This window comes from Euwallacea fornicatus, chromosome 20 (assembly GCF_040115645.1).
Source record: "Euwallacea fornicatus isolate EFF26 chromosome 20, ASM4011564v1, whole genome shotgun sequence".
Lineage (NCBI taxonomy): Eukaryota > Metazoa > Arthropoda > Insecta > Coleoptera > Curculionidae > Euwallacea > Euwallacea fornicatus.
The window spans coordinates 2,538,613-2,565,956 of record NC_089560.1 but is presented as its reverse complement, the minus strand read 5'-3'; the positions used below and the strand labels follow the sequence as shown (position 1 = coordinate 2,565,956).

Sequence of the window (27,344 nt, the reverse complement as noted above, 5' to 3'; positions counted from 1 at the left end):
TTAAAGTGAATAACTACTTTCTCAAGGAACCCATTAAAAAAAACTAAATTGACAATGTCCCGATCCAGTCGGAACTATTTTCCTTTGCGAACAAGCGGGAGAGACTTTATCGTTCGACAGTTTGCTCCTCCGAAACTAAAACAGGAAGTTCTCGAATTCCTTCTTCCTTAAACCTCCAGTTTCGTGAAAATTTGAAATGAGCATAGAACATTTCCCGGGAGTTGCCGAATACAAACTTCATTAAACTGAGCGATTAAAGCGCCAATATAATGGGCAGACTTCGAGTTAAAATTATCGCATCCTTAAATGAGATCAAAAAATAACCAAATGGAAAACTTAACTGTCCTTTCTAATTACACTTCGCCTGCCTTTTATTTTCAGGTGCCTTCTTAATGACCGTCTAGACAGTAAATAGGTATTTAGTTTCGTCATCTAATTCGCTTTGTTAATCTGTTTAGACATTGCGCGTATCATCTTTTTGTGGAAATTTAGAGTTGCACGGTGCAAATTGCAGTTGGGACATATGCGACGATAAAATCTGTCAACTTAAGGAATTAATCCGCACTTAAAGCTGATAATGTGATGGAAACGTTCCAATAAATCCTTTCTCGCTTAGGCAGACGATTTTTGCTATCCTCAGAGATACTGTTTGTAAACATACTTTGATTATATCTCGACTATAATCAAAGGCAAATACAGTGAGTGCCGCGTCAAAGTACCGTATTACTCGAGGAGGTTCTGCAAAAATCTCCATTTGGAATTTCGATTAAATTCCACGCAGTCAGGCCGGGGTAAATATTTGTATGGCGTGACATCTAGGCAGACGATCCCTATTTGCTCAAGCAAGCCGAATAAGCGGTGTTTACCCGAGGAAATCAAATAAACACCGCGTTCGAAAAGCAACTGCGACTCAAGAAGCGGTTGCAGAGGTGCTGTCGTCTTTTGGCATACAAAAGCACCCATAGACCCCATGCTAGAATAATTGAACAGGGGCATGCAGAGCAGAACGATTTGGAGAGATTTGAGCTTTTTCATTTAAAAACGGTGAGGAGGGTAAATATTTGGAAACTGCCTGCGAAATTTGTTTAGGTCCGCCTGTAAAGAAAATTACAGGCGGGGTTTGTTTGGTAATAAGCTACAAGACTCCCGCTGCCCGACTGGCCCAAATGGAGACTTTTAGAGCCCGCGCAGACAGAGGCCGGTCGGGCGTTCCGAGTTGTGCGTTTTTCGGCATGGATGGCCTTCCCGGTAGCAACACACTGCCGGTAGTCAGACTAGTGTGTGTTGTTACTAAGAGGCCCATCCATGACAAAAAAAGCAGGACTTGGAACTCGGAATGCGGAACTCAGACCGCAGAACTCAGAACGCGAAACTTAGAACGCGGAACTCAGAAATCGGAACTTGGAACGCGGAACTCAGAACGCGGGACTTGGAACTCGGAACCTAGAACGCGGAACTCCGAAATCATAACTTGGAACTCGGAACTCAGAAATTGGAACTTGGAACTCAGAACGCGAAACTCAGAAATTGGACCTTGGAACTCAGAACGCGAAACTCAGAAATCGGAACTTGGAACTCGGAACTCAGAAATTGGAACTTGGAACTCACAACGCGAAACTCAGAAATCGGAACTTGGAACTCGGAACTCAGAAATCGGAACTTGGAACTCGGAACTCAGAAATCGGAACTTGGAACTCGGAACTTAGAACGCGGAACTCAGAAATCGGAACTTGGAACCCGGAACATAGAACTTGGAACTCGGAATTCGGTGCGCGGAACTCGGAACGCCTGACCGTCCTCTGCGCGAACTCTCAATTCGATGAAGTTTTGCACCGGTGGTTGATTCACCTGTACGAACCCGCCTCTGCGCCGTTTTGTAGAGAGCTGGCACCCACACATGTCCAAATCAATATGAATTGCCAGATGCGAATATCTGCGAGCGAGTTCGACTGAATCGACCCGAGTCCCCATCCTCTAATTCGATGGTGTCTGATGGAGCTTCAAAATGGTCAAAACCAAAGTGTTTCACCACGGTTTCAGCCATGGCGGGAGACTGAGCATCTCGCCGTAACGGATGCAGCCATCGGCAAAGGCAACTTACCTAGAGACCTATTTGGTTCGGTTTGTATGGATATTATATAGGGCGTCCAGGCTGCTGGCATGGAGGGGATTTTTTTGGGTTTCGAAGTCGCTTGAACGCACTTCCTGCATTTCTCGACCATTCCGGGTCAAAGGCATTGATAAAGTGCCAAACTCCTCATGCGGAAAATTTTGGGATGTCCCGCAGCGAAACTGACCAAGGGCGCAATTTCTGAGGCAACGCGGGATGAATCTCGGTTTCCGTTGGAAGAAATTTGTTTTCGGCTGTGCTAATGTGGCCCTTTGCAGACGAAGTGAAAAGAGAAAAAGAAACTAACCTGAATCAAGATTCGATTTCTTGAACTTCTGCCAGTCATTCTGGATATAAACTAAAAACTTGTTGATCCAACTTAAACTGGCGAATCCGGAAAATCTTTTAACTGATTTATAACCAAAACTTAAAACTAAAAATGAAGCTAAATCATCGTTCAAAGTTTTAAAAATGTATAATACCTATTTATCCTCTCAAATTTTTGCTCTAAATCATCCCTTAATCGATGACCAAGAACGGTCTAAGTCGTTCAGGACTATCAACAATGTATTACTTGGTCGGCTTATTAGCACTCTCCTGAGACCTCAAGTGACGAAGAGTTCTATAAAAGGCCAGAAGAAGCACGACTTACGTTATTTTATTCGGCACAATGAGTTTTTAATAACTCTTTTATTGCATAAAAAAAAGTAATATACAGCACAACTGCTCACAGACAATTATGAATAAGAATGATTTTTCAATGGTTAAGGGAGGTTTTATGTTGTCTCTTCTTGCGGAGTCCATATGAACTCCACCAGTCCATGACGCCAGGCGTCTTTGCACACGATAATATATGTGATGAGGCAGAAAATGGGATGGAAATTAGATAACCATAAGATAACGTAGATAGTCCCAGGACCCATTCAGTTTAATTATAGGTACGATAATTTTACAATTGAGCCGCAAATATTGTACAATTATTGGGACTAAACTGATTAATCCCCAATTGGTCCCTGGATCTAGAGGTGTCCTGGATGGTGTTTCAGATAGGTGCAGATTAACAAAAATCTTTCCGCATGAGCAAAGTGCAGCTAATTTTTTGTCAGATGAAGAAGCAATACGAGGGTGTGAATAACCATATTCTCCACTTCTATGCACTGAATTGTGCGTTCATGGTTTTTCTCTTCAAAAGAAGGTTCTTACGAGCTACCATAAGCTTCTTACAAGGTCACACCCGCGGCCTTATCTATAGCTTACCACAAATTATTATGTTTGGGTATTGCTCGATAAAAATTACTGCCTAAATATCCAGTATCCAGGCTCAATCAAATTAAATTACGTCGGATTAGTTTAAGTTATAACTATGACAAATGACATTTGCTGCTCGTTAAAGTTAACCGCTCCTTTAATTAAGCGAAACCAATATCATAATGAATGTTCGATTATTATACAGGGTGGTGTTGAAGCACGCGGCTAAACTTCCAGGGACGATTCTTTCAGCGATTCTAAGACGAAAAGATTTTGATAATGTACGTAAACATGGGGCCGGTAAAGCTTCGTTGTCCAGATACAGGGTGTCAAATTTCTGCTTTTAAACCGCCTTTTTTCGCAAAATTTTTAAAATAGCAGGCGCTCGATAGTGTAAACTAATTCAAACAAAGGGTGGTTTAGATTAGCGAAATGTTAACATTAGCGAACGCGGTTTACTAAATAATAAGGAATTTGTTAAAGACACGTTTCTGATAGTGCCAAGTTAGGTTGGTGTACGTGATAGGCGATGGTAGTAACGTTACGAAACAAATATTCTAATAGTGATCAGTATTTTTTAATTAAAAGATAAACGATCTAAAATTTTGATTCGTAAAACATCCATGCATGGTGCCTCTTTCCTTTCAGCCCAATCCGCAAACAAGTTTTAACCATCTAAAGATGGTGCGTAACTTGCGCCTCGGGCACTACACTTCTAACCTAAATGTGAACATCCTCATCGTCCTCACTGTCCACATTTTCCTCCTTATTAACATCACTCGTTTGGTTGTCTTCGCTCCATGAATTGACATCAGCTGGAGTGGAACGATGTTGGGATTCACCATCTTCAATAAACCAGAAACATCCGAAGACGCACTGATGAGACCATCAGCATTGGATCGCAATTATTTCCTACTTCGGCCTAAAGGAACGTCATCATAGTGTTAATAGAAAAGAGATTGTTTCAACGTTTTTGAATAGTTTGCGCATTAACTGCTTTGCAGGCCATATGCAAATTTAAAAGAGCTTCTCGTAATGTTACCTGTTTCAAAGCCTCAGATGCGTTTTCCGGATTCTTTGATACGACAGGCGAAAATAGAAATTTTCGGTAGTATGGTTTGGCGAGTCTTATTACGTCCTGGTTCATGGGTCGAATTGATGGAGTTACGTTGGGCGATACGTACGTGAAAAAAATTGACCCATCCCCGCTCCTGAGCTGTTGCTCCGGAGGATGACTTGGAGCATTATCTGATAGTAACAACGCACTTATTCGAAGCTTCTGTTTTTTTCAGAAATTTTCTCGTCTGCAAATTCCACATGTAGAACGTTTGTGATTCTAAATTAATGGTGATACCTCGGGGGAAAAGCTTTTGTGGACCCATTTCGGGAATATACTGCTAGTTTTCCAGGCAGTTTTTGAACATTCATAATCAACGGGGATATGAAATTTTTTAAATGAACGCGAATTTTTTGCTTTTCCTATTATTATTGACTTTATTTTGTGTGTCGCCAATAGCTGTTTACATTATCGCGAGTTTCGCTTGGCCGTATAGTTCGAATTTTGCGTTTCAATTCACTCAATATTTTTATTATCTCATGTTAACGTTACAAGACGTCCGCTGCAATCCTTTGGCCGGTTTTATTGAAATTTTGGCATTATCGTCAAATGTTTTCGACTAAAAGGAAAGTGCGTGCCATTTGTGCAAGGGCAATTTCAGCGAAGCGTTTTTCTTGTTTGATATTTCTTAGATTTCCGACGTTACCCCCGCGCACGTCACTGGCAAAAGGAGACGATTTCTAGCTTGAAAGATTTCTTTGTACTTCATTCAAAGCTGCCGGCAAGTTTCTGCGTCACATTAGTTTGCGTTTTCCTGTTGCGTATTTAGGAGTTTTTTTGAATATCTATCCATGTAAAAACAAGTTTGACACCCTGTATCTTAAAAACTAAGCATTACCAAACCAATGTTTATATAAAGATTCGGTCTGAGGATCACTTAAAAAATCGCCGCTTGAAGTGTGGCTACGTACTTGAACAACACCCTACATCTGATTTGGGCCAAATCGCCGAACTTCCGACGAACTTACCGTTGAACGGCTAAGCGTCATGGAAAATTTCCTTCCATAGCTCTACCGGGAGGACCAATAATTTACTTCTTAATGGACTGGGATCGATACAGCCAAGCACTGGCAACTTTACCTAAAAGACCAATGCCATGGATATCGCAAAAGTTGCCAATTTTATGGGCCACATTGTAACTTTTAAATCTCGTCATTGAACGAGCCAAATCAAGTGAATTTGTGCCCATTCCCTGCAGTCAGCCGGTTGAGCTTTGTGAAACACTTAAATCTAATTTATGTGTTAATGTAGGGTATTGGTTGGTTTTTCCTTTTGGTAACATCTGTTACCCGTCGTGTTTGTTCGCTGACTTCAGCGATTGTCCGACTTTTTGCGTCCCCACTTTAACAACTTTTATATTAAATCACTATTGTTTGTTCAAGCCGAGGCCCAAAGTTTTTGTTTAAATGTTTTTCCTTAAGCGTTCACTCCCCCGCCATCAGTAATTCCTTCGGCCAAAGGGTCCATCAGTTTTAATGACAAAGCTCCAAATTAAAGCATGCTCGTTGGGATGGCTTTCGTGTCGGTGGAGTTCAAGAGCAAGTGTTCAAAAGATGTTCATACTTTGTTTAGGATTTGGAATGTAATTCGACTGTGTCTTATTAGGGAGAGATAAATGTTGCGGTCTCAAAGAACGCTCGTTATTGTGTCTCGTGCTAAATCATATTGGATGAGGCGTGAAAAGACGTGAAAGTCACATTCAATTTATTGGTGAACTAGCTAGTTTCCGAGAGGTCGTGAAGCGGAACACGTTCGGTAAATCTTCTTAAACGAGGCCGATGGGGAATTTGTTCTTAAGGTTTTTAGCGACACATATTTTCGCCCTTGGCCCCGCGAAAATTCACGTTCAATGCGGACGAAAACCCAAATTGATCAGAGGCGACGAAAAATCATTCCCCGGCTAAATATCGGCTCGATCCTGCTCATTATATTCGCCATTTATTCAGGCAATTAAGCCAATCTAACAGGCTCTTAGCGATTCAGAGGCGCTGCTAATTGTACGGGGAAATGTTCAAAACGGAAAACCATTTTCATGACGTCGTAGTTACCAGGAAAATGACTCTATTGCCGCTGAAAGAGCTTCCTTTCAACGTTTATGAAATTAGGGTGCAATAATATGTCGGACGTGGCTTATATACTGCCGAAAGTTTCGAGACTAATACTAATAACAATAGAAATGCATTTCACATCCTCATCTAAACTCCCATTTTAGAACGTAACGGGGCAATCAGCCCCGAGGTGTTGTTTATTTTATTTGCTCGTAAATGTGGTAACACTTGAGTAAAATTGAATCGTCTGTCGAAATAACGTTATTTATGGGGGGCAGTCTCCAGAGCGGCATTAAATCAGGTGTGAAATTAAACCGAATTTTAACGCCCGCTTTATTGCCCCGAGCCCCACTTTATGATCTAGGTGGCTTGAGTGGCTGCGAGGGGATATATCTCTATTTTTAAATCCGAACAGGTTTAATGGGGAAGTCGTAAAAATGTTACACTTGATTCACGTCAAATTTACAGTCTGGATCGAGTTTGGAAATTACTCTTAAGAATTTTTGCTTCCGCGAAAGGAGCTGACTCAAGGGCTGAGGGACGTCGGAAACGCACGGGACGAGGGGGAGAACAGTACTTGTGCCCGCGCTCAGGCACTCTTACGCACGTCTGAATACCGCTGAAGACATGTAGCAATTATATTCAACGTGAAAATTAGCCCAACCCGCATCGGTAATAATTTGCACCAAAACAAGACGTTTACACACCCTTTCATTATGAAGTTTCGCATCTTAACAATGAAGCACTGAATAATTGCGAACCTGAACTAACCCGACCACTATACCGTTTTTCATTCTGTAAAACACCTAATTGAAAAACTGCTTAATCTATTCCAGCCGCGATGTATAAAACGATTCATTATTTACCTATGCCTCGGAAGTAATTCTCGCATTAAACATCATTGCTGATGTTACGTAGACTATGATTCAAGACGTCTTGTGGGTTTTTTCAATCCCGATTTAATTTACTCGTAATTCAGGTGGGTTTGATATAATTTTATCAAGTCAGATAGGAGATCTGTTAAATCAGGAGAAAGCCGCGTAACGTAATGCCGCTTTAAGATTAAGGAACAAAACGAATTCTTCCGTAAACGTCTCCGTTTTTTGAAAATTTTGATTTTCTTAAATATCACGAGAACTACTGATTGTGGCCGTTGTACGTTCTCGATCTAAAAATGAATTCAATGTGAGCATTTATTTATCCGGCTTTGTCCTAATATTATCTCGCAAGTTTTATAATTAACGAGATCCTCATGCCGGAGCTCCGAAAACGGACACCCGGTATGTACACCGGGGTTATGAAATGTTTATGACCCTCATGTCTTATTAAAGCCCTGGGCGCTGCGCGTTTAGTTATTTAAACTTGACGTTACAATGATAATGATGAGCTTCACAACTTTGGTGTATAATGCACTATTAATGAAAGGCACTAATTACTCCATGACCTCCCGTGGGCGGTGTTCATATAGAAAATTTCGGTACCCACAGGACATTGTGAAAAATGAATGAACCGCTTTCGATGTCTTTTTAGAGGCAGATCTAATAGCGGTTCATTTTTTCTTTGTTTTTTTTTTCGTTTTTTGTTTCCGATCCAGAAGCAAAAGTTCAATTTGGGCCAGTTTTTATAAATAAGCGGCTATGCGTATTGGAAAAAAAAGACCTTTTTCAATAGGTGCAGCCGTTTATCCATGCACAACGCCCTTTGTTGGTTGTTGGTGTAATTAGCTGTTCGTTAATATTCTTTTATCCCGATTATTCGGAGTCATTCATCCCCAAAATATCTTACAAAGGAGGGAAAAAGTTACTCTTTTCGCTGCTACTAACATGACAGGATTAAAAAAACGTAAGTTGATTGTTATTCTAAAATCGGAAGACCCTCGCTGCTTCAAGAATATTAAGTCGTCACCTGTGTCCTACGTGTCTGAAGGAGAAACCCGGACGACGTCAGTCCTGTTTATGAGCATTTTACCAAACTAGCTCAATGAGTAAAAGAAAGCAAAATTCACTCTTGATGCGCGATTCTTCAGCGCGCCCAAAAATGTCAAATTTAGAGAACATTAACAGGAAATATTTCCCACCAAATGACACGTCGGTTCCACAGCCGGTTGACCATGGTGTCACAAGATCAATGAAATTTCATTTTAGGAGGCTTCAGCTAATTAATACTGTTGCAAACGGCCAGTGAAACGAAGAGCATGGAGTTAATCTTTTGCACGGAGCAGGGCATCATCCCCAACAATCACGAATTTTTTTTCAACGCGCTGGTTAGGAACCAGCGTCAGCACCTGAAGACTTTGAGGAGGAGGACGGACTTCCCTTAGGTGAGGTGGCAAGCAGAACGATGATTTCAAAAAAGAAGGTGATGTGCCTTTTGCTGTGATAAAAGAAAACTCACGTTTTCAGGTGAATCAGGGACTGATTTTGTAAATGTCGACCTTCGCTTGGAAGCAAACGGTGCTTCATCAAACGAAGTGCTCGCCATTCAAGAAGGCCAAGGTGAAACTGATAAAGGTGGATCTGAGAGTGGTGAAGATTTGACGCCACTGTCAATTGTGAAAGCCCTGCAAGCTGGGAAAACCCTGAATGAAATCAGTTAAATAGAGAAAAAAAAATTAATTGATTTATTTTAATTTACGTTGCAAAAAGCTCACGAAAATTACGGAATATGTGAATAAATGATGCGTTTTTAACATACGCACGGAAATATAAATAAGCTAGAAGTTTCGTCAAAATGTTTACGTTTTATTATTTTCGTCTATTGTAGTTTTTAGTTTTTTAAATAAATTTGTGTGTTTTTTTCATATTTCTTTAATCATTAAAAAAAGACACAAGTCTTGATGCAACGACGACCGGACGTAACGACCCTTTTTCCTCGGTCCCCTCGTCGTCGTTATATTCGACTTTCACTGTAGTTCGCGTTGAAGAGAAAAATCTTCCTTTGAATGATGCCTAAAATAACTACGTTTTAAACTTTTTCCTCACTCGTTAAAAGGCTACTTTCTAGTTCTTTTTGGAAAAGGCAAAATTTGTAAATGTTCGTCACAGTTTTACTAGCAGGAAAGTTGGAAAAATACCTCATTACAGTAGAGGCAAACTGTCCGATTGGTTCGCTTTCCTTCTCACAGGAAAAAGGGTAACGTGGAATTCCACCTACTCGATCTAACGCTGGCAGTTAATTGAAAATCAATCAAGTGCCACACTGGCAGTAAAATTAATTAAATCTAATTCTAGCTCGAATGAAAACGCTTCATTCTGTGATAACTGAATATCAAAACAATTTCCGAGTCCCATCATTAAATGGTCGATTAGGGACTTTTTGTCCTAATAAAATTAAGATAAGTATTCCAATTCGAAGATAATTAAAAGGTGTGACGTTATTACCCGCCCTACGGCCCTGTTGGCCATAATTTAACAATCAAATAAATGCGCCTCGTTTTACATGTAATTGGAAGCAATCCAGGTGCAATTATATCCACGATAACAAATCGTGACTTTCAGGGGACTGCCATTAAATCCTTTTTCCCTTTTTCTCCCCGTTTTTAAAGTCCGCCACTGCGAGACCATTTGCATTCCAGTTATACGGGTGCTTGTATATCGGAACAGTTTAGCTTTCGGTTAATAAATAAATTAGTGACTAGACTACATTTGTAAACAGATAGTGTAGATACTAGAGGCTATTTGTTTAGCATAATTCAGTTTGAATATTCCTTTAATAAATGCAGAGCAAAAAGTAGGCGAATTACGTTTGATTGCTCTACATAGTCGCCTTAATAATGCCATGGAAAAAAATCGAATAATTATGGTCCGACGGCATTCCTCTTGCAGCATTTTTCGGACGAATGATAATTTGTCCGATAATCATATTGTATGATATTCCGATGCGTCACGAATTGTAATTCATTAGTACACAATGATGATGAATAGATATGAAAGATTGCTAGCTGACAAAAAGGTCAAAAAATAATTTAACCTTTGTGTAGATAATATCTCTTTGTATGTTAGTTTTTTCAGCCATGGGTGCGTGAATAGGCGCTTTCTCGAAACGAGCATCCTGGCTGCCTAAATTGACTGATGACCCGTCCTCTCTTAAGTTTATTTCCTCCACATTTTTAGGTAAAATACAACTAAAACCACCTTAAAAACGAATTTATTACAACCATTTAGAGCACTGTAAACGTAAACAACGGAGACAAGCCATTTCGAAGTATTTATGCATCATTGTTGCTCTGACGGGTGGTATTTATGAATCCCCTTTGGCGTACGTGGTTATTAACATATGGAAATATTTTTGTATATTTTCAATTATCTTGTCTCAGTTCAATGCGCAGATGTTTCAAGATTGCGTGTCTAGTGCTTGTCAAGAGATAAGTCGGATCCGCATTCGGTTCACTTTTCACAGAGGTGAATTAATCCTGCAAGTATGTGGATTTCTCGGCTAAGATACGATGGTGCTAGAAAGTAATAGGCGGGGCTATTTTCCAGAGTCTCGGCAAAGTTACTCATCATTCATTAAGTATCGAGACAAATCGATAGAGCTGGAAGGCGGCCTCATGAATCCATGCAAAAGTTTTCGGACTCTAAGTTGGCATCCGTATGATGACTTCTGATTAGAGAGGAGCGCATTTTACTCACAGAGATTATTCATGAATGAGAAGTGCGAATAATCATTCCTCATTGATCACAATTAAGCGACGAATAATTCTTTTATTCAGTATTCGTGGAAGTGAATAATGTTCATGGTTACGATTGAAAATTAATTCGAACAATGGTCATCTCTGCTTCTGATCAGCGGATCGATAAAATTTTGTGAACGTAATCTGCAAATCGGTCAGTTCAAGGTATTAAGGCCGATTGAGAACTGCCTCACGTAAGAACAACGTGCGGTTATGAGATTTTTAGTTGCAGAAAGGTAGTGAAATTCGTGTGAGAATGTTAAAAGTGTATGGGAACAATTGTTGAGACCGTTCGAACGTCTACAAGTGGGCTGACCAGTTTAAAAATGGCCGCGAAAGTGTCGTTGATGAGCAGCGAAGCGGACGACTGATCGAAATTGGAACTGCGCCTCCCTTGAACCTCGAATTGACGTGGTAAACCGTGAAGGCAGGCGAATCACTCTTGAAATGTTTGCCGAAGGAGTGTCTGGTGGCGTTGGAGCTGCCCATAACATCATTCAGAATAACTATATCACAAGAAAACTTGTGGTGGATGGATGCCGAGACAACTTGCGGATACCCTCCACAAAGAAACGAGGCTTCGAATCGGTGAGCAGTTGAAACTCCGATGTTCGACAGAGAACGAAGCTCGTTTTGAAAGAATTGCAACCTGCCATAATGTCCGGACAAACCAACAAGAACCGGAGGCCAAGAAACAAGGCCTCGAGTGGAAACACACAAGTTTTCCATCGCGGAAAACACTCAAGGGGCCGCCACTAGCGGGTAAAGTGATGCTTACACTTTTCTGGGACTCACGCGACCCAATTCATGCGATTTTCTCGAAGAACAATCAGCTATCAACGACCGATATTACACTGATATGTTGAAAAACAAATTAAAGCCTGCCATTCGCACTAACTTGCTTCGCGATACTGCAAGGCCGCATTCGACACAGATGACTGGAGGAGAATGCATTCAAAAACTGGGCCGAGGGGTCCTTTTGTACCCTCCTTACAGCCCAGATCTTGCCCCTTCAGACTTTTATATGTTTGGTCGCTTCGAGGAGGCTGTACGTGGGAAAGAACGCGGCTCCAACGAAGAAGTCAAGATTCTGGTGCAAATGTGGCTGCGACAGCAAGCAGAAGGATTTTACGCCAGGGACATGAAAAAATTAGAGAAACGATGGGAGAAATGTAACAAAATTTCGTATTGATTGAATAGTGTCGGAGCTATATTAAGTTGCTTCGTTACCTATTGAATGACCTTCGTAGATAAGTTTAGACACAATTTAGATATAGAGCGTATTCCCTACCTGCCCGCTCCACAACCTAAACTTACATTGTTTGGATCAAAATAAGGAAATAGTTCCCATCTAGTTTACGAGGGTAAATCAAATATAAACCGGAATTTTTCTCGTTCGGCGTGTAGAGCATCGAGAGGGAGCTCGTCCGCCTAGGGGTACTGTGTTCCCCCGAATATAAGACCCTAAGAGGAAGTCACCCCAAGCATTTTCTTTTTAATATTAAAAAGCAGAATTTTTCCCTGAAAATCAACACTCTGTACAACAATTTCACGGCAATGTTTAATACTCTGACCTTTTGTCTGCTGTTGTAAAAGAACCGAACGTGAAGTACTTAATTTGCTGATTAAAATCAACATTCAACAACATCGATTTTAGAAACGTATTTGATAAACTTCTAGAAGGAGGCAAAAAAGTGTTTATTTTTATTCTCTTCGCTTAAGTTAAATATTGAAGTTTTTCGAGCAAAAAGAGCTCCGGAGCCAAAAAGACTTTTGAATGGGCGTTTCTACGCAAAAATTGTTCATCTCATTGCCCTCTACAACCTCCTCAAGTTGTACGCAACCTTTTTGGAACACCCCGTATATTTCGATTATATTATTTCCACTTATTGGAAATATGGGACGTTGATTCGGTAAATGATAATTTCATTTCGTTTCATGCTAATGCTGGAGATCTTCCTCTTGCCTACGCTGAATTTCAATTTAAATTTTTTTACATATTGGAAATATGGATATTTGATAGCGGTGAAAACAAAAAAATAAAATTAATATCAAGTTATATACCACTTGGAACCTTTCCTCATTTGTTATTCCGAAGCGGACCGAATTCAGCCTTATTCCGTGTGATTCGTATTTACGCGCCGAAAACTAACACAAAACGACATAGGGCACAAAGCACCGCACAATTTTCGCTTTTATTGCCAAAGGAGAAAAAAGTTTTCGGGCACAACCGTTTGCACACCCTGCACAGCGGCTACACTACTGACCCATTTCGTCTTCAGATCGAAAGAAGTCTTCGCATCACCAAGATGCCCGATTTTAGCGATCGATAGCACCGGATTATGAATATCTTGTTTGTCGCCGCATTTACATTCGGGTGAATCACCTTCAAAGTGAGATCGGCACGAAAACATACAAAGAACTCCGCAATTTGCTTTTTGCAAAGACACAAGTCATAGGCCGAATGACTACGAAGATGCCATGGCCTCTAAACATTCAAAAAACTTTACAGTTGATATAAGCAAGGTAATCGCACGCAAAACGTTATGATGCACCGTGTGTCCAATGTAAAGATATACTAGATGTCGAAGATTTCCTAGGTATCATGAATGGAAAGCAACGTTCATCTAATTAGGCCAAATCTATCAAATCGACCTTCGTACATAGAGGGCATAAAAGTTTCATATAAATTCGTTAAAAATTGAAGAAGAACTTTTCACGAAAATGTTGGAACACGGGAAATATTGTATTTTGTTGTGGACTTTTTGATTTAACGTATGTATATATACATATATATATATGGACCACTTCGTGATGAAGAACTTCTTACAAGGGTAATGTCAGCATTTCAATACGTAGAAACTACTCCTGGAATCATGCATGGAGTTCGAGAATCCATGAATCGACGGTGAGAGGTTTATGTCGAGGAAAATGGCCATAATTTTGAAAATTTGTCATAAAACGTTTATCACTTATTTTCTCTCCATTTTATATTGATTTATGCGCATTTACATAAAACATTAGATTGTAGTATGATACATTTTATTATAATGTGAGTCTTCTATTTCTTCTAATCAAAATCGTTAATTTGCGGACAATTTACTAGGCAAAAAACGTTTTTTCTTCATGTCCTTCAACTCCACCCAAATAAAATAAAATCAAATAAATATCTCCTAAGTAATTCTAAAAAACCGCAATTGGAAACCTATACCGGTCTTATGGTAGACACATCGATGAGGAACAATTTTTATCTCGAAAACGGCCACTTGAGCAACAAAACACTAAAACCCCATTTTTTATTAAGAATTAATGGAATACCGTTAAAAAAATATTTGTATTGAAAAATTCAGTGGCGCACCATTTTTTCGTCAAAAACGTCCCAATGAATGGCCGCACAGACGCTACTGGTGTAAATGTAAATATTCTGCCTACTTAGAAACATGCACGTTCATTCCGCCATAGGGTGTTGCGAGTTTTATGTCCGTATTCTAAACCCTTTTCGAAATATTAAAAAAAATATATGTGAAAATTTAAACACCCTGCATCTTGGAAACGTAGCGATTTCAAGTCTAAATTTATGCGTTCTAAATATTTATTTTTACGAGCTATATATTCACTCAAAGTTTGTTGGTATGTTTATAAAACACTCTGTATATACATACACTATATATATATATATATATATATATATATATATATATAGAGAGAGAGAGCGAGAGAGAGGCAAGGAGAGGGAGAGGGAGAAATACTATTATATATATACTTATACAGGGTGTTTCTCAAGGTTAACAAAAACCTCCCCAAATTATAAAAAATATTTTTAAGGGATTTAAAATGTTATTTGCTCACTCTCAGAAAGTCAACGCAACTCACTTCAAATATTTAATAAATAACAATGGTCTTTAATAAATTAAATTATAATAGTTTATATGGTTATTATTTAAATACTAATAGTTCTATTCTTATTTCCATTTTTAGATGTATTTCTCGAAAACTGTTGAATTTAGACGTGGATATGTTACAAGGACTATGTCCTGAATTTTCCAAAGAACTCAAAAACGTCGTAATGCGCATGTGGCTCCATAGAAAAATGAAAAAGTACATTTATCCACTACACGGGTAGTCTTGTATGCATGTCTGTTACGTGAAAAAATACACAACTAAATACAACACTTAACGTGTTCCGACATTTTCATGAAAAATGTTTCTTTCAATTTTTAACGAATTTAGCATTAATAAACACGAAAAATTGTATTTAAATGAAACCAAACTGTGGGAAACTATGATATCGCTCTGATATTAAATAAATCCGATATGGTACATAAATCGATAAATTTGATCAAATTAAATTTGTCCAGCAGGGTGACCTGGATAATTTGTTGCAGTTTAATTTTCTTCTCAATAAATTAATAAAATTTAGATGGTTTTGGTTGGGCAAACTAAGGATACTAGTAGATAATGAATTTTGTGGATGCCTTTATCGTGCTGGGCGTGCTCGTCTACACTGGATCCCGAATTCTAAACGAAGTTCTGAAACAGCGTGACATATGTATGTACGTACATCGAGGAAATGAATGCGAACGTGATAGGACACGTTTGGAGCAGAATGGAACTAATACTGAGGTGAAGAGGGCGAGAGTTTCAAATTTTAGAAGTGGGAAGAATGAGTGGCGATTCCTTAAAACTTTATCAAATTAAATCAAATATCCGAAATATTTACTTCGATTAAACTGGAGCTCTATCCAGATATTCTGCTCGGCGATTTCAGAGACCCGTACCTAAACGACACGACATTCCCAGCATTGTCAAATGAAATCCAATTTTAAAAGAACGATTTTTACCTTTTTTTAACCAGTATATTGTGCTGCGTCAAGAAACTGTTTCGCTTTATTCCATCGATAAATTATAGCATCTAAATATCGAGTCTGCAAAGCCCCAAGGTATCATCAATAATACGTAGTTTTCTGCAAAAAAAAAAAAAAAGAAAAAAAGGAAAAAGGTTTACGTTTTGGTTTGATTTCAATTTATTGTTCTTTTCCGTACTCCAAATTAATACAATATGTTCCCGCGAAATCGGGTCCGAAAACACCAAATATGAGAAGTTGAAATTTGCTTGAAAAAAAACGTTTAAGTTCGCCGAGGGGTCTTGCCCGTGGCCCAGGCCGGGATCTTGGCCCGCAAGCGGCGGAGGTGCAGGGACTCGCGGAGCGGAAAGTAGTGAGAGCCCGCGTTTTGGTCTCTAAGTAAGTTCTCTTGATCTAACGGAAACGCTTGCGGGACTCTTGCTCTACTGATCGCCAACTTCCTAACAGCGTCGGAGACGTTTCCTCCGCACACCTCCTTCTCACGCCTCCTCCTCCACACAACAACTGATTCAAACTTGCTGGGCGAGGAGGCTCTTTTGTTGCAAATTGCCATTTCCGCTATACCACTGTTCTATTATGTTCGAAACAATCCTCAATTCATCCAACTTTTCCAATAACCTATTTTGCCATTTTTCAATTCCCCAAACGTTCCCTGTGTCAACCGGCATCCAATAAAACTCCAGCGTGAATTCAGTGATACCCGCGGAACAAAACGGGTCGAAAGCCGTCAAAGAGAACTCGTTTCCAAAATAAATTAAAATGTTTACGAAGAGTATTGTGAACGTTTTCACGCTGTTCATTACGATTAACTTTTTGTTTCAATATTGTTGGTTGGCGGTCGGAGTCCAATTTCACGGGCAATTTAACGCCATTAGGATTAAATTCTTGTCTGCGCGTTGAAATAACAAACAAAATCGAGTACTGCAGTTTCATAATGAAATTCAGGAAGTTGCGATTTGGAGTGGATTGGAGTGAATACAAAGGGAACAACTGGTTCAAGGGCCTTTTTCTAATTACAAAATTGTTACGAACTGAAACGAGGTACAGTAAAAGCTCCAGCAGCGATCCCCGGGGATAAAAAAAAATGTGAATAAATCCTCGTTTCCGCACTTTAAATCCGCAATTTCCTTACAGCTCGTTTGGTGACGATTTCACGGACTGTTTCGCTATCTTCCATTTTCATCTTAAAACTACATAAGTTCCCGGATTAATCTTCTTTGCCAGACTCGTTACAAAAACGTATCACGTAAGGTAGATGGGCATCTGGAAAGGTGTTAGCCGATTTGTCCCAGTTAAGGCGGAGGCACGCTAAATCGATGAAAAATTACGTTTTCGTTAAGCGTTATTCGTTGATTGGTTAAGGGTCATCGGTCACAGCGTAAATGCGACAAGATTTAAGGCCCAGATAAATGTTTAGCTTGATTTTTATTACCTTTCGAAGACCGGGAGGCAATTAGCGATCCCCTTGGATGTCGGCCATTAGTCAAAGTTGTAGGTTGTGAGCGGGCGGGCGAACTAAATCAGCCAAGACTAAAGGATTTGATGCGAGTACCGCCTCGAGGAGGTAGAGAGACTTAATTGTTCTGAAACTGAATCGTAAATTCAATCTTTTTGTAATTAGGACCAAACTGTGCTCGCCTTTGTGTATAGCCGAGATGTGATCATTGAAATCTGTCAATGTGACCCGCTGATTTTGCCGCAAAACGCTCTCTGATATCAAATGCTCCACATTATTTGTGCCGGTTTTTAACTCCTATTTTATTGCCTTTTAGCTGTGAAATATGAGCAAATTATGTCGATAATATAAAACTGGGAATTCTTTAGACTGCATTTCCGCGACTCCTAGCTCGCACACGCGGCTTGGAGAGTCCTCCAGAATTCGAGAGCCAAGTCGTTCCATTAAAAAAAAAAAAAAAAAAAAATTTACCATGAAATAAAGAAATTTCCTGCAGTAGCTACGAAAGAAGGGGCGGCCGACTATCTCAGGTTTCCCAATCTTGGGCAGGCAGTCGATATTTGGAGAACTCGCGTAAAGCAATTGGATTCAACCATTAGCTGGAATGGAGTGTCGAGTGCCACTATGTCTACATTACATTGAAAGCAACCGTCCCGGAAACTTTATTTTACGAGCTTTATTTGGTGATCGGCAAAAGGTCGCAATCACAATTTAGCTAAAGAAAGTGCGATGTACGATATCAGTATGCAAGACATTATTGTCCTGAACACACTGTATGCTGCATGCAGCAGCACGAGTTTGTCTAACTGTTTAAATGGGACTGGAGGTGTACAATACAACGGATTTTCCAATTACATTCTCAGTCGGAATTGAGAGGTATGGAAGATTACTTCGACTGTTATTACTTTTGATAGTGTCCACCGCAGTAGCGTGGACGAAACGTCAGGAAGCAATTTCGTTGGACCGCGGCTTGGCTGCCCTGAAAATATTTCCAATTTCATTTTAACCGGATACGAAACCCTTCACGGTTTCATAAACACTCTTAGATAAACTGACTATTCCTGTGCTTATGCGAAATTTCGCGTACAAGTCTCGACAAGAGATAGGCGCCATAATGTTCAAGCTACAAATCAAGCTTCATCAGTCTGCTCACCGACAAGGTCTACTCTCATTAGAATGAATCGAATTGTTCTTTAATTAGTGAGGAAGATTTTGGTGAATTTCGAAAAAAGCCTAATTGTCCAAATAATATTTGTCTATTTTAATCCAGTTGCCTTGAAGAGGCTTCGGATTAAAAATCAGTAGGGAAGTAACAATACAGGGTGTCTTACGAATATGGGCCTTTATTCGCATCTTGGAAACTATGACTAGGAAAGAGTTGAAATTTGGCTGTGATGATTTAAAGGTGATTTATTGATTAAAAGTATTTTTATGAAAATACCACTTCCGGTTATACCGGAAAAGAACGTCAACTCGCTTATTTTAAATTTCGATTCTGGACAACGTTATAAACATTTTTCACGTATAACGTTTCATACCTAAATTTTACCGTTTTCCAAATATTTATAATTTTCCGAAAAAAATAACTGCTGCAACCATTAATATATTTTCTAATAATTCGGAAATGACTACGTATTTTGCTATGAAAATTTGTGCTGTCATACCAAATGGTTTACTGCCCTTAGATCAAAGAGCTGAATAGTGCTTTATTTATACAGGTTGTTCAAAAAGGTGGCCCAAAATTGTCATTCAAAAACTGCAAAAACCCATTTTTAAACAGGAACCCCCCATTTTTTCTAACAAATACATATTCAACATAAAAAGCGGGTACCTCGCTCAATTCGATTATCACTAAAACTAAACTTAACCGTTTTCGTTTCATTAGAAAAAAAACTTTTCGATATTCAGTACTCTATTTTAAGTACGGCGGCACCCGTAAGTTATACAAAATAACAAAAATATCTCAATGTGTTTATCATACATTTGGTATTCGATAACTAAAAAAAAATGAAGACATAATAAAGTCCTCAAACAGCTAATTTTAAATAATATACAGAGCGTCTCATTTAAATTAAGCGAGTTGACATTCGCTTCCGGCATAACCTGAAAAGGTATTTGCATGAAAATATTTTTAATCAACAAATCACCTCAACTTCAGTATGATGCCCTAAAAGCAACTTTTGCCCAGCAATATTTTTGAAGATACGGATAAAAGTCCTTATTTGTGGCACACCCTGTATATCAATACAAATCTGAACAGGCGGGAAGTTTCCTATCCCAAGTACGCCATAGATTCTGTATATAATAGAACAAAGCTGAAGTAATCTGAAGTTTCTAACAGAACAAACGTCGGAATCTACAACTTTCGAAGAGCGCTTGCTGGTCTCAGGTTTGTTCGACAAAGGTTACATAATATTTCGAATTTAACTTTCTTAAGACTTCCAAAATTTCATACTTCCGCAGTTTTGGAATCTTCAGGTTCTCGGAGCTTCACAACTTGATGGAACGATTGCGAATTCCTAAATCGCATACTTAAACTTGTAGATGACCTAATTCGTATTGTGCATGTAACGGAAGTACATTTGAAACTGAGGTTTATTCGCTGTCCTTCGGATTCCTGGGATTTGAAAGAAGGTAGACGAGTATTGGAATCAAATGTGGAAGAACGATTCCTTAAGAAAAGTTAAGAACTCTTGAGCAGTCTCCCAAAGAATGGTGCAGGATTTCGAGTTCGTTGAAGGGATTATAAATTCGTCAATAGACATCAAAGTTCAGATTTAAAGTAAGGATTGATCATCTAAAAAATTGTCAAACTCTTATGCTTGTGTAAGTCTGGATTTTTTTCCGTTTACGCAGAATGTGTAATAAAATTACAAAATCGAATCTTGAATGCTTTTCCGGCATTCACTGCTTGCGAGTGATTATCGCCCATAGAGGAAGAATTAAATTAAGCAGAAATAACCACAAAATGAAGCAGACAATTGAAGATATTAGGTAGAAAATTAAATTTGGTTTTGAAATATGAGCTAAAATGAACATGTGGAATTAATGTATCATATAAATATACTAAAATTATATACCCGACATGTTGACTCAATTAGGATGTGAAATGTGTTCATTTCAAAACGAAATTTAAATTTTTCCCTTAGCTTATTTAATTGCCCGCTCTATTTTGTGGCCGTTTATGCTCAATTTCATTCTCTTTCTGTCTGTAAGAATCAATCGAACCTATGAAAACTGCAAAGAAGATTTGCTGGCACTTTTGCTTCCAGGTGAACGTTGAAATTCCAGACTTAATATATTTCTCGCAGGGAATAAATTTTATATTCAGTTGTTGTGCTTATGACAGAAAGGATCCTTTTTACAAGTTTGGTATTGTGAACGTACGGATTTCTCACAAAAATCAGCGATTTTGCAGTTACTACCTTAAATTGAAACTGACAAATTATCTCGAAATCGATCGAGTGTCTCTAGGATCACCAAGAAACCCACAAGGATAATGCATTTCATGATTTGAACTATTTTTCAATTTTTGGGGAAAACGACTGCCAAACCAGTAAGGGCCGTTGTTTTTGCTCTGAAATTGCACGCTATGCTCGACGAAAACTAAAAGGGAATAACATTTACCCTTTATTAGGGGCTCGACCGAACACCTTTGTCCGGAAGGGAAAAAGGAAAGCAAAAACGAAAACAAACGGTAAACTAAAATGTATGATAGATAAATATTCAAATATGTAGGTAAAACACTGCGAGTGTTTCACACAATTTTTTGTGTAACATAAAAACGACAATAAACGATAAATGAAAGAGTCTTTTGTGTTTGTGTCTTTTTTGGTGTTATTTTCGTTTTTTTTTTTTTGGCCTTTTTCGTCACTGACAAACTAATAAGGGTAGTCGTCCGACCCCTTGGTAAGGGGTGAATGTTATTTTCAACGAGTTTTAACTATGAAAAACGAGCACTATAACAACAACAATCCCTTGGGAGTGAGGCATTATTGTCAAAAATGAAAAAAAGAATGAACAATCCGCCTCAGGCGTACGGAGCATATTTGTAATCTGAAGTTTGCAGGCAGACTTCGACTCTTCGGGGACTGTATGGCAGTTCTGTAATTTCTTCATGAGTGTGGAAGGCAGGACACTTTGGCAAGACTTATGTGGGATAAAAACCGCGTGAAAATTCAAAATTACCTTTAAAATATGTTCGTATACCGACATGTGCCTTTGCCCAGGTGGTCTTCGACATTTTCGGTAACCGGTATTCACGCACTGAACACCCGGGGGGTCGCCATTCTTGAAAAAAACCGATTGCCAGTTTAATTTATACCGGCGGTTTGCGGTAAACACCCGTTGCGAGAGAGAGGTGCGCTCCAACAAAACAGCCTTTTAGGTTGAGAAGATTGACCAATTACCATGGTAGATTGACCGCCTTTTTACCACCCGAATTTTGTTATTTACGCTAACAATTTCCGAACCAATCGCATGGTTGATTCACCCGACATCCAAGCGGATTCTAAACCATCAGAGAGCGTCGTTTGGAATCGATACTCGCGTACTATGTAAAGATATAATATAATCCGATATTGCTGAGCACATCCCCGAGAAGTAATTACAAAAATGAAGGAGAATTAATGACGACCCTCGTTTCAAGCCGAATCTATCCTGTTGATGAAAATTGCTAACACGAGGCAAATTGGCCCGCCATATCCCATCTCTAATGCACCCCTTGTAATTACTCGGTGCTGGGGGAAAATCTCTGTAGCAATTTCTCTATTACCAAATGATGTGTATGTGCTTATTGCTCGCGTTATGTTCAGATGTCGGGGTTAGTTGTTTTCCGTCCGTACCGATTATCCACACTTTGACTCCAGACGACTTTACATCGATGTAATGAGCACACCAAGCACTAAAGTTGGAATTTGCAATTTCAACCATATCCAATTTCCGCTCAGATGTAACATCGTCAGCTCGAATATTATTACTTTCTTGAGACGATATGGTCGCATGTATTGCGGAAAGCTTTTAGCCGCAACACTAAAATAACTTTGTCTATAAATTCCTATCAGGCAAGTTGGAACTGCTCCGTGCCCCGAACGTGGCATGGAGAATGACTTACAATGGATAATTTACGTCTTGGAACGTGCTTATCCTGGAAATGACACGCTATATGGATTCGACTTCCGGAAAGTGAGGCTATGAATGAGGAGAAGGCAATGAAAACGAGGGTCAACGTTGATTTAGTGGGCAGGAAAATGGACAGTTGTGGGTAATTTTCGAGAAAAGTGGGTCGGTTTAGAATTCATTAGTTATTGAACTTTATGGGAATTTCACTGATTCCGCTTTCATTGCGATTGCCCAAAAACGTCTATTTCAAGACCAGAAACATCAATTTAGTTCTCGCGCCTAATTACTTCCGATATCCATTAGTTGTCAAGATCTCGAAGAACTAGACGCTTTTATCGGTCTTAAAAACTTCAGTTTATGGAGGTCTATACAGGGTGTTTCGGGTTTAACTCGCATAACTTTAATAGCGTACTGAACGTCGAAGAATAATGTCAGTTTACTATATAAACCAAGGTCGAATAAGGCTTCCTTTAGCACATACAGGGGGTTCAAACAAAATTTTGAAAATGGAAAATCTTAAATTTGTCCAAAAAGAGCTTGGGAGTTTTTAACGAAACTTTGGAGGTGAGGACAACTATAAACGACTCAGATTTTACAGGAGAAAATATTTTCTCAGAATAACATGGTATGCTACTGGCTTTTCTGAAATTAGAAATTATTCTTGAGTTCCTTGTTCAATCCTAGAGAAACAATTTCTTTTGAGATTTTTTCGTCCGACGTACCGTTTCCAAGTAAAAAAATTAAAATAATTTTAATTTCCTAAATATAATAATATAATATTCCTAAATAATCATAAATTAATAATTTGAACGTAATGGTACAAGCACTTCATGGGAAATTTTCAAAGTAGAGCAAAATGATCCACCACATATTTTTAAGGCTAAAGATTATTCTTGAATATATTTACCTCAAAATTTATTATTGAGGATGTATCAATTTATCGAATTAACATTTTTATCTGAGCAAACTAAGCGTACATGAAAAATATTTTAATTTTTTTACATGTAAACGGTGAGTCTGACGAAAAAATTTCAAAGAGTCTATTTCTTCATAATTGAGCAAGGAATTTAGGAGTAATTTTTATTTTCAGAAAAGCAAGCAGCTTACCGTTTTTTCTGAAAAAATATTCCCTAACGCGGAGGTAAACTAGTGGAAAGGCTAAAGGAAAATTTTCTCGTAAAACATATGCGTCGTTTATAGTCTTTAGCACCTGCAAAATTTCGTTAAAGAGTCTCCAGCTCATTTTGAAGAAATTTAATGTTTTCCATTTTTTTAAATTAAATTTGGACCCCTCCTATCTGCTGAAGGAAGCCTTATTGGACGTTGGGTTACGTAGCGAACTGTATACTGTGCAGACAACGTTGGAGTATCCCCCAGGACATCTCCTTCACTTTTTGAGGTAAACTAGTTGAAAAGGGGCAAAATTGGCTGCTGGAAGGCTAACTATATGATCGCTCATATGTGAAGCAACGAATTAGCAATAAAATTTAAAATAAGCATGCTCATAAAAAATATTTTTTTAGATTCAATAAAACATATTCCTCGTTTGCCCAAATACTACAAAGGTACAAATATGTATATTTTCAATACATTTTATTTATGCCCTTTTTATACTACTTTGTTCTTCGTAGGGTTCATATGTAGAGCAACCAATATATCTATTTACATTTTATTATCGTATGATATCGAATTGCTATTCACAATATCGACTGAAAATATTTCAAGATGTCAAGAGATGTTCGTTTATCGCATCAGTTAAAAGCAAGAACGTTAGAAAAATTTTAAAATAGTGAAAGGCAGCGTAAAGTTGCAAACGATTTGAATTTAAATAAATCATTGATATCGAGGGTTATTCCTAATTTAAAAAATAGAGGAACTGCAGATGAACTGCCGTAGATTCTGGCCGAAAACGAACGACTAATAAAGTAAGAAATGGACAGAAGAATTAAAATTTTATCTATTCAGGATCCGTTCAAAAGTGCAAGTCTCCTACAGTAAAAGTTATGTGTTTCAGTACCAGTGAGTACCATAAATCGAGGATTAAGAAGGGGCTGGTTTATATGAGAGAGATCGACAAAGAAGCCGTCCATCTCAAAGAAAAATATAAAGGCTAGATTGCATTTTACGAAATAGCATCTGAACTGGTCACATTAAAACTCGCAAACTGTCCTTTCCTCAGATGAAAGTTGATTTAAACTGTTCAAATCGGACGGAATTCGTTGAATCGGAACACTAATTAACGAACGGTTTAATCCGAAATATAACAAATCGGCGGTTAAACATGAAAGTGGCGGTGTTAAATTTTGAAAGTGCTTTGGAGGGTTTGGCACGAGTGCGTTAGTAAAAATTGATGGAATTATAGATCGATAAGTTTATGAAAACATTGTAATTCTAGAAAATCACCTGCTTTCCTGCGCAGAAGAAAATATGAGCCTTCGGTAGATGTTAATACGAATATACGTAATACGTAATACGAAGCATACCTACAAACTCATTGAAGAGTGTTTAACCGTAAATAACGTTGATGTTATGATCTGGCCGGCTCAAAGTCCCGATTTGAACCTAATAGAGATCTTTGAAAAATAGAATAACAAATATAGTTGAATTGTTAAAAAAAAGTTCAAAATACTTGGAACTCAATATCTCAAAATTATATTGAAAATTGTTTAAAGTACAGGAACAATTGATGTTGCGAACGAATAATGGATATGCCACTAGATACTAAATAAAAGATTTAATTGTAATGGAAAATATAAGAAATATTTTAGTTGCTCTACTTTTGATCCATATGTTTTGAGAAATGTACTTTTCATTTACCGTGTGAAAACATTTAACAAGTAAACATTACCATTAATATATCCATTTTTAATTTTAGTTAGTAATTAATGTCCCAGATTATATCAAATTTATGTTGTCATAAAAAAAAATCGAATTTAAAAATTTACTGTACATATGAGCGATAGTGTACAGGGTCATCGGTTATACTTTCACCAACCACCTGAAGGTTTTCCTTTTAATTTGATGAGAAAAAGTTAAACATGAAAGTTATAGATAATCATTTCTATACATACATACATATACTTTATACAAGGTATTCCATAAATGCGTGGCACGCTAAACTTATATTTTTTAATGGAACACCCCGTATATTATCCCATTTTTGAATGAGCGATGATCAAATATAAAAAATCAGTGCGGCCGATTACGGCCATCGATTTCGCACCATAACAAACATATATCCTTGTCAGGTGATTGGTGTCGTTTACTAATGAAGGTGAGTGTTATAAATCCAGTTGTAAGAATTTATTTCAATAATGACAAATATGATGTTGAGATATAATTTGATAACCGAACAAAATTAAATTAACAAGCTTTGTCGATTTTTTTCAAATAGGTAAATCAAATATGACATGTATATTAATTCATGTAACCTTGGTATGGGTGTTCAAAGTCGACGCCATTCTCTCCAATACATTTATAATAGTCTCTTTGCAGTTTGTGACAGGCTCCGTATATAGATAATTGATTATTATTGTTCTGCAGATCAATTTACTCTCTAATTTTATTTTCAGTATCATTTATATTTCAATTTCAATTTCTATCATATTTTATCTTTCAAAGTATCCCATAAAAATGTACATATAAGCGTAAGATCCGGCTACAAGCGGTCGATCTTACACTACCAAATCCTCCCATCCAGCTGGGCAACATATCACACGCAGATTGTTTCTAACGGTAGCAATGTTGTGGGGTGGAGCGCCATTTTGACTCCATATTACCCCATCCAAGTGATTATCATTTGGTGATATTCCAGAAATTTCATCGTTCACAACATTCTCTATAATTTATAGATATTTTTGACCATTTAGAAACCGGTTATAAAAAAAAATGTATTTCTTCGGTTATGAATTGCTGCTGTTGCAAAGCAACATTCATCCGTCCACAATATTCTGTTAAACAAATTAGGATTTGAACGATCTCTTCGCAAAATTCTAAACGTGCTCTGGATGTGGTTCTGGTTCAAAAATTCAACTTTGGTAAATTTATATGTACGAAATTTATGTTTTTCTAGTGTAGATTGAAGTTTTCAGTATGACATTTCCATGTATTCAGAAGCTTCAGAAATAGGACTTTCAGGGTGACCTATGGACAAACAAGTACTGTTGTTGGTAGTTTAAAGGGATTTAGCAGAGAAGAACTCGACGTTGAAGTACATCTTTTGCAATGAAAGTAACTGAAATCCGTAAGCAGGGGCGTGTGCAACACCAATTGTTGCAACTAATAGGTACAAAATGGGACGCCACTGTTTTTGTGAACGCGATTTCGTAAGTTTTAAAAAATTACATTTTACCAAAGCAAAGGTCTCTTCAACATTTATCTCAAGTAGCGTCGCTTTCGAGAACTAAAGCAATCTATTACTTACGTTATTTTTTAATTTCGGTTAAACGTGTAAATAAAAACAAAAAAGCTTAATTAACAAAAAATTACAATTAATTACTAACACTAATTTGTTTTGTAAAGGTTTGACTCAAAAATACCGCCATCGTCCTCGATACACTTCACGTCTCTAATGAAAACATTGAGAATTATATTATTCAATTTTACAGGGCGCTCTTTTATTCCCGTAGATTTGGTCATTACATGACGGATCAGCTCATTGCGTGTGTTCACTTTTTCGCGATAGACTTCGTTCTTCATCCATCCTCA

General features: G+C 38.1%; 1 protein-coding gene and 2 long non-coding RNA genes across 31 annotated transcripts in view; 2 read left to right on the top strand and 1 right to left on the bottom strand.

The window, feature by feature from the left end:
- Positions 1–9,120, top strand: part of LOC136345542 (uncharacterized) — a 37,451-nt gene extending 28,331 nt beyond the window's left edge. Inside the window, exons 3-4 of the long non-coding RNA XR_010733159.1 lie at positions 8,668–8,843; positions 8,926–9,120. This is a non-coding gene — a long non-coding RNA (uncharacterized lncRNA). The remainder of the gene's footprint in view (positions 1–8,667; positions 8,844–8,925) is intronic.
- The window catches only part of LOC136345541 (uncharacterized), a 117,463-nt gene that overhangs the window by 40,387 nt on the left and 49,732 nt on the right, over positions 1–27,344 (bottom strand). The window contains exon 2 of one of the 2 annotated variants that reach the window (XR_010733158.1): positions 16,037–16,159. The exons of the other annotated variant lie outside the window; for it this stretch is intronic. This is a non-coding gene — a long non-coding RNA (uncharacterized lncRNA). The remainder of the gene's footprint in view (positions 1–16,036; positions 16,160–27,344) is intronic. 2 annotated transcript variants of the gene reach the window in all.
- LOC136345514 (collagen alpha chain CG42342-like) overlaps positions 1–27,344 on the top strand; it is a 148,315-nt gene that overhangs the window by 72,480 nt on the left and 48,491 nt on the right. The window lies entirely within an intron of this gene.